The sequence below is a fragment of the Sturnira hondurensis genome, unplaced genomic scaffold (assembly GCF_014824575.4).
Source record: "Sturnira hondurensis isolate 20B ecotype Veracruz unplaced genomic scaffold, ASM1482457v3 Scaffold0004711, whole genome shotgun sequence".
Classification (NCBI taxonomy): domain Eukaryota; kingdom Metazoa; phylum Chordata; class Mammalia; order Chiroptera; family Phyllostomidae; genus Sturnira; species Sturnira hondurensis.
This window is the reverse complement of record NW_028077342.1, coordinates 1,303,769-1,311,882: the sequence shown is the minus strand read 5'-3', so window position 1 is coordinate 1,311,882 and position 8,114 is coordinate 1,303,769. Positions and strand designations below refer to the sequence as shown.

The 8,114-nt window shown below is 39.2% G+C and overlaps 1 pseudogene; it reads left to right on the top strand.

Moving 5' to 3' along the window:
• Positions 1-2,180: 2,180 nt before the first annotated feature.
• On the top strand, positions 2,181-4,487 carry LOC118986944 (phosphatidylethanolamine-binding protein 1-like; annotated as a pseudogene).
• Positions 4,488-8,114: the final 3,627 nt, after the last annotated feature.

Here is an 8,114-nt window from a genome sequence, read left to right as displayed (position 1 = left end):
TTTAAAATAAAATAAAAAAATTATCCTCACCTAAGGACATTTTTCCATTGCTTTTAGAGAGCGGGGAAAGAAGCGAGAGAAACATTGCTGTGAGGGAGAAACATCAATTGGTTGCCTCCCTTTACACACCTGGACCAAGGATTATATGTACCTCCAACTGAGATCGAACCTGTAATTTGGGCATGTACACTGACTGAGAATTGAAACTGCAACCTTTCTGTTACAGGATTACAGGAAAGAAGAGCTGAGCTCCCCAGCAAGTTCATGAGAAAGAGAGGAAGTGCCCACCCCTGCCTTCTACAGAGTGAGGGCACCACAGCTGAGTCTGTTTGAATGACCCCTGCCACGTCCTGGTTACCCCTGCTGAGTGCATTTCTGTGGGGAAGGAACAGCAACACTGAGCAGGGACATTCAAAGGTTTGGGCCTGAGGCAGACTCAACCTCTAGGCTGTAGAGGTCTCACCTGCTGGTCTACTAAAAACTACTCCCTGAAAAACTTGCTGAGGGCCAGGTGGGGACAGTGTCAGACATCTGGGTTGCAACAGAAATCTTCTTAGGAGGCCCTAGACTGGCATAGGTGGCCACCTTCAGAAAACATCGGCGCAGGATTCCAGGAGCTCCTCATTCAGCATACCTAGAGAGCCATTACACCAGGTACAACAAACTACTAAGACAAACCACACTTCTTTTCTTTTTAATCTTTATTTTCTCTCTTCTACTTTGTTTTTTTTTGTTCTTTTCTTTTCCTCTTTTTTTGCTTCTGTATCTTATTCTCTCTTTTCTATTCTCACTGTATTTTTCTCTCCTTTCTATTTTTTATTCTTTTTTCTTCAGTTTTGCCTTTCCCACTCTTCATTTGAGTTAATTTTTATTTTTCCTCTCTCTCTATGTATTATTTTTACTGTAATTTTCTTCTTTCTTTTCTTTCATATTCTTTTTTCTGTTCCTTTTGTCCTTTTCTACTTATTTTTTAAAAGATTTTATTTATTTATTTTCAGAGAGAAGGAAAGGGAGGGAGAAAAAGAGGAAGAGAAAAATCAATGTGTGGTTTCCTCTCACACGCCCCCAACCACGAACCCAGTCTGCAACCCAGGCATGTGCCCTGACTGGGAATCGAACCAGCAAACTTTTGGTCTATTGGCTGATGCTCAATCCACTGAGCAACACCACCAAGGCTCTAATTTTCTTTGTTTATTGTCTTCTATTATTCTTTTTTTAAAGATTTTTATTTATTTATTTTTAGAGAGGGAGAGGGAAGGAAAAAGAGAAGGAGAGAAACATCAATGTGTGGTTGCCTCTTGCACACCCCCCTCTGGGGGCCTGGCCTGCAACCGAGGCATGTGCCCTGACTGGAAATCAAACCGGTGACCCTTTGGTTTGCAGGCCAGCCCTCAATCCACTGAGCCATACCAGCCAGAGCATATTCTTCTCTTTTTTTGTTTTTCTTTATTATCATTAATGTTGTCTCTATGTTCCTTTTCTGTTTCTTTTTGTTGTTGTTGTTGTTTGTGTTGTTTATTTTTTGGTTGAGTTGTTTTCAGTCTTGTTTTGTTTTGCCTTGTTTAATTTGGTCAGCACCTGTACAACAATTTGGTCAGGGTTGAGCCCCACAATCAACCAGCCCGAGAATGGGGCTATCCTACAAATGAGACAACAGCAATCAAGAACCAATTATTGGGGGGAGGGGGATATAAGAGGCTAAATTGTAATGGAAAAATACAATAAGATTAAACCAAAATAAATTAATCAGAAATGCCATTAACAAAGAACCACTTACAATAGGAGGAACCCTATAACTCACACAAGAGTCATTCCTAGAGCACCCAGCTCAGGTGATCAAGGAGACTGCACCACTGGGTGCCACAGGACACCTACTACAGAAAGTCAGCCCATGAAGACTGGGAGTCATAACAGTCCTATTTAATACATAGAAACAGCCACAAAGAAACAGACAAAATGGGGAAACAAATGAAAGATTTCAAATGAAAAAACAGAAGGACTTTCCAGAAAAAGAGATAAATGAAATGAAGGCAAGCAATTTATCAGATACAGAGTTCACTGTAATAGTTATAAGGATGCTTAATAGCATGAAAAAGGACATAGAAACTATGAAAAATAACCAGGCAGAAATGAAGAATAACATATTTGAAATGAAGAATACGCTTGAAAGAATCAGTAGGATGGATGAAGCAGAGGACCAAATCAGTGAATTAGAGGACAAAGTAGACAAAAATCACCCACACAGAGCACTGAAAGAAAACAGAATTAAAAGGCAAAATGAGCCCTGGCTGACGTAGCTCAGTAGATTGAGTGCAGGCCTGAGAACCAAAGGATCGTGGTTCGATTCCAAGTCAGGGCACATGCCTGGGTTGCAGGCCAGTTCCCAGCACGGGACGCATGAGAAGCAACCATACATTGACATTTCTCTCCTTCTCTCAGTCCCTTCCCCTCTAAAGATAAATAAATAAAATCTTAAAAAAAACTAACATAAAAAAAGCAAAATGATAGTTTAAGGGATCTTTGAGACAACATGAAATGTAACAACATAGAGATTCCACATCATAGAGGTTCCATAAGGATAGGAAAGATAGCAAGGAACAGAGAACACATTTGAAGAAATAATAGCAGAAAACTTCCCTAACCTGGTGAAAGAAAAAGTCAGACAAGTTCAGGAAGCACAGAGAGCCCTAATCAAGATGAACACAAAGAGACCCAACACCAAGACACGTCATAATTAAAACAGCAAAGGGTAAAGACAAGGAGAGAATCTTAAAGGCAGCAAGAGAGAGGCAGTTAGTTACCTATAAGGGAGTTCCCATAAGACTGTCCCCTGATTTCTCAAGAGAAACACTTCAGGCCAGAAGGAATTGGCATGAATTATTCAAAGTGATGAAAAACAAAGACAAGCAACCTCTATCTAGCAAGGTTATCACTTAATACTCCATCGAGCAAGGTTATCACTTAAAAATAAAGGCAGAATAAAGAGCTGCCCAGACCAAAAAAAAAAAAAAAGGCTAAAGGAGTTCATTACCACCAAACCAATACTGTGAATAAGGTCAAAGGACCTGTTTTAAGAAGAAATAGAGAGAGGGGAATATCAGTACAATTAAAAATGGTAAAAATCAAGTACCTATTTATAATAACTCTAAATGTAAATGGATTAAGTGCTCCAATGAAAAGACATAGGGTAGCAGAATGGCTAAGAAAATATGACCCATATATATGCTGTCTACAAAAGACCCATTTCTGAAAAAAATATATACACATGCTAAAAGTGGATGGTTGGAGGAAAATATTCCATGCAAATGGTCACAAACAAAAAATAACTGGGGTAGCAATACTTATATCTGACAGAATGGAGTTCAAAACAAAGGTCATAACAGGAGACAAAGGTCACTACATAACCCTTGGAATATATGTACCCAAAATAGGAATACCTGAATATACAAAGATGTTGGAGGATGTGAGGGAAGAAATGGACAGCAATACAGTCATAGCAGGGGATTTTAACACCCCACTGTCATCAATGGATGGATCTTTCAGACAAAAAAATCAACAAGGTGACAACGACCTTACATGACACACTACATCAAATGGATTTAATTGATATTTACAGAATATGTCATACTAAAGCAGCAAAATATACATTCTTTTCAAGTGCACATGGAACATTCTCAATGATACACCACATGTTAGGACACAAAACAAGCTTTAACAAATTTAAGAAAATTTAGGGGGGGTAAATGTAGACAACTGTAATTAAACAACAATAAAATATTTTTTTAAAAAACTTGAGTCCCCTGCTTCATGGCTCCTGCCGCCTTTGGCCAGTTTGTGAACTGCTCTGAGTTAGTACTGTTGACCCGCCCCTGGTCTGCAGCACTTCCCCCATAGTGCTCCCTCCTGCTCAGCAGAAGATGCTGGTGGACCTCAGCCAGTGCAGTGGTCCAGGCCCTTGAGCCTGCAGGAAGTGCAAGAGCAGCTGAAGCACCCGCTGGAGGTCAAGTACACCGGAGTGGAGGCTGACGAGCAGGGCAAAGTGCTGATGTCTGCCCAGGTTAAAAACCATCCCAGTATTGCATGGGATGACCTTGATGCAAATAAACTCCATACCTTGGTCTTGACAGACCCAGATGCTCCGAGCCGAAAGGACCCCAGATATAGGGAATGGCACCATTTCTTGGTGGTCAACATGAAGGGCAATGACATCGGCAGTGGTGCAGTTCTCTCCAATTATGTGGGCTCTGGGCCTCCTAAGGGTACAGGCCTCCTAAGGGCACAGGCCTCCACCGCTATGTCTGGCTGGTTTACAAGCAGGACAGGCCACTGAAGTGTGACCAGCCCATTCTCAGCAACCGATCTGGAGACCGCCATGGCAAATTCAAGGTGGCATCTTTCAGCAAAAAGTACCAGCTCGAGTCTTCAGTGGCTGGGTGGAATGGGATGACTATGTGCCCAAGCTCTATGAGCAGCTGTCTCAGAAGTAGGGGAAAGCCAGGAGATAGGTATCACCCTAGGGGTCCAAGCAGTGTTCTCAAGTTCAGTGATACATGTAGATTTCTCCTCTTCCTGGTTCCCATTCTCACAAGTGAGACCTGAGCAGATAGTGGTATAGGGTGATGTTTCCTCCTGTCTATTCTTTGTAATTGTACAGGGTCACACAACCTGGTTTATGTTTTGATCAAATTTGGACTCCAGTTTGGGGCGATTTTAGTACTATGATGTGGTCATTAGATTATTCATATAAGAGCAACCCAGAATTTAAAGGAGAAAAAGATTTGGTAAGAACAGGTCTACAGTAATAGTGCAGAGCATCAAACAATCTTTAAGGGAGATTTAAAAAAAAAGATTCCTTGTCTCTGCCATTGTGAGCCAAAATCCAAAATTGGGCATGGTGGCATATTCTGAGATGTTTTCACAGCTCTGCCTCTCTCCAGGCAGCCAGAAGCTGGCATGTCCACTAACCCCCAGTGTATGCACACCTTGGGTTGGTTATTAGGTGTCAGTGTTCTGCTCCAGCTCATTTAAGGAGCAGCACTGGCAAAAGCAATGGGGAGCATCGCTTTCCTATTGGGGCACAGCTGTCTAGATGAGTGGCAGGGCTGCATGAGAGGTTATCACAAATCTTTTAAATTGACCACTCTTCATTGGTGTAACAAAAGCCAGTCTGGAGTTGCTGAATGTGTGTTAATTCTGCTGTTTGCTTATAGTTGAATAAAAATAAAAACACTGTGTGGACAAAAACAATTTTGAGAAAATTCATATCATATCAAGCATTTTCTCAAATCACAATGGCACAAAACTAGAAATCAACCTCAATTAAAAAAACCCTCAGAAACATTCTAATACATGGAGGCTAATAGCATGTTATTAAATAATGAATGGGTTTTCAAATGAGGTCAAGGAAAAAATGAAAAATTACCTGGAAACAAATGAAAATGAATAAACAATAACCCAAAATCTATGGGACACAGCGAAAGCAGTCCTGAGAGGGCAGTTCATAGAACTACACACCTACCTCAAGAGGCAAGAAAAATCTAAAATAAACAATCTAAACCTGCACCTAAAAGAACTAGGAAAACAACAACAAATCCCAGAGTAAGTAAAAGGAAGGAAATAATCAAGATCAAAGTGGAAATAAATGACATAAAAACTAAAAAACAATTGAAAAGATCAATGACACCAGGAGTTGATTCTTTGGAAAAAAAAATAAACAAGATTGATGAACCCTTAATCAGACTCATCAAGAAAAAAAAGAGGATGCAAATAAAATCAGAAATGAAAGAGGAGAAATAACAACTGATATTACAGAAATACAGAGGATTGTAACAAAAATACTAGAACAAATGTATGCCAGTAAATTGGACAACTGGGTAAAATGGATAAATTCAGAGAAACATACAATCTCCCAAAACTGAATCAAGAAGAATCAGGAAACCTGAATACACCAATAACAACTAATGAAATGGAAGCCATAATCAAAAAACTTCCAGCAAACAGTCCTGGCTGGTGTGGCTGACTGGACTGAGCACCAGATTGCAAACCAAATGGTCGCCAGTTTGATTCCCAGTCAGGGCACATGCCTGGGTTGTGGGCAAGGTCACTAGTAGGGGGCTTGTGAGAGGCAACCACACATTGATATTTCTCTCCCTCTCTTTCTCCCTCCTTTTGCCTTTCTCTAAAAATAAATACATAAAATCTTTTTTAAAAAGTTAAAAAACAAAAACTTGCAGCAAACAAATGTTCTAGACTAGATGTCTTTACAGGTGAATTTTACCAATCATTCAAAGAAGAACTAGCCCCAGTCCTTCTCAAAGCAATACAGAGAATTCAAGAAGAAGGACTAATTCCAAGCTCTTTTTATGAGGTCAGTATTATCCTAATTCCTAAACCAGGTAAAGACACTACAAAGAAACTATAGGCCAATATCCCTGATGAACTGAGATGCTAAAATTCTCAATAAAATATTAGCAAACCAGATCCAACAATTCATTTAAAAGATCACACACCATGATCAAGTGGAATTCATCCCAGAGATGCAAGGGTTGGTACAATATTCACAAATCAATAAATCTGATACATCACATAAACAAAATGAAAGATAAAAATCACATGATCATATCAATAGATGCAGAAAAAGCATTCAATAAAATCCAGCCCCGATTTATGATAAAAAGTCTCAGCAAAGTGGGAATAGAAGGATCACACCTCAACATAATAAGGGCCATATATCAAAAGTCTGCAGCCAACATCATGCTCAACAGGCAAAAAATAAAAGCATTTCCCTTAAGATCAAGAACAAGACAGGGAAGTCCATTTTCACCACTCTTATTCAACAAAGCACTGGAAGACCTAGCCACAGAAATCATAAGAACAAATAAAAGGCATCCAATTTGAGAAGAAGGAAGCAAAAAGGTCATTATTTGCAAAAGATATATATTGTACATAAAAAACCCTAAAAACACCACCAAAAATTACTAGATCTAATAAATGAATTTGGGGATTGCCTGAGAGAAGGGTGGAGGTGGAAAAAGGAGGAAAAAGTGGGGACAACTGTAATAGCAAAAAATATGATAAAATAAAAATAAAGTAAAAACTGAAAAATAAATAATCAGAAAAAATGTCTTCTGTAACTGAGATTGCAAAATAAAAAGATTTCTAAAAACAAAAAAAAGATGTTTGGGCCTTAACTGCTGTGGCTCAGTGGAGTGGGCATCATCCACAAACCAGAAGTTTACCTGTTCGATTCCCAGTCAGGACACATGCAGGACCAGACCAGGTCCCTGATGGGAGTGTGCAAAAGGCAACGGATCGATTTTTCTCTCACACATTGATTTTTCTCTCACACGTTTCTTTCCCTCTCTTTCTTCCTCCCTCCCCCTCTCTCTAAAAATAAATAATTAAAATCATATTAAAAAGATGTTTTGGGGGTAATGTTCTTTTGAAGTGCATGTATGTGATTGTGCGTGTGTGTTTACTCTTAGGAAGCCTAAGTTTCTTTAATTGCAATAAATTTATAAAAAGCAGTCTCATAAGTAACAGGGCTGGAGCATCAGAAATATAACTCCCTCAGTATTCTCCTACACTTGTCTCCAGTCTGGCCAGGTTATTACTTTCTTTCTTTTTTTTTTTTTTTTTGGCCAGGCTTAGGTGTTTTTATCTGAATGTTGGCATTTAGACTTTCTTTTTTGCTCCTTAGGGCTTAGTTTATTATACAAGGGTTTTTATCCTAAAAAAATTTGTTCTTTCATCATAAATTATCTGTTCATATATATAAGGGTTTATTTGTGGACTTTTAATTGTGTTCCATTTATTTGTGTTTTATGCAAATATCATACTGTTTTGGTTACTATGGCTTTGTAGTATAGTTTGAAATCAGGTAGAAAAGAAAGAAGAAAGGAAGAATGGAAAAGAAAGAAAGGAAGGAAGTTAGGAAGGTAGAAAGAAAGTTAGGAATAAAGGGAAAAACAAGAGAAAAAAACTAGAAAGCCCTAGACAGAGCCAGACCTCCCAGGGCCTCATGGCCACCTCTTGCTACAGGCAAGACTGCCCTTAATTTAGCTGGAGAATCTTCCATCCTTTCCTCAACTCTCCTAATAAGACTACTCTGCAAC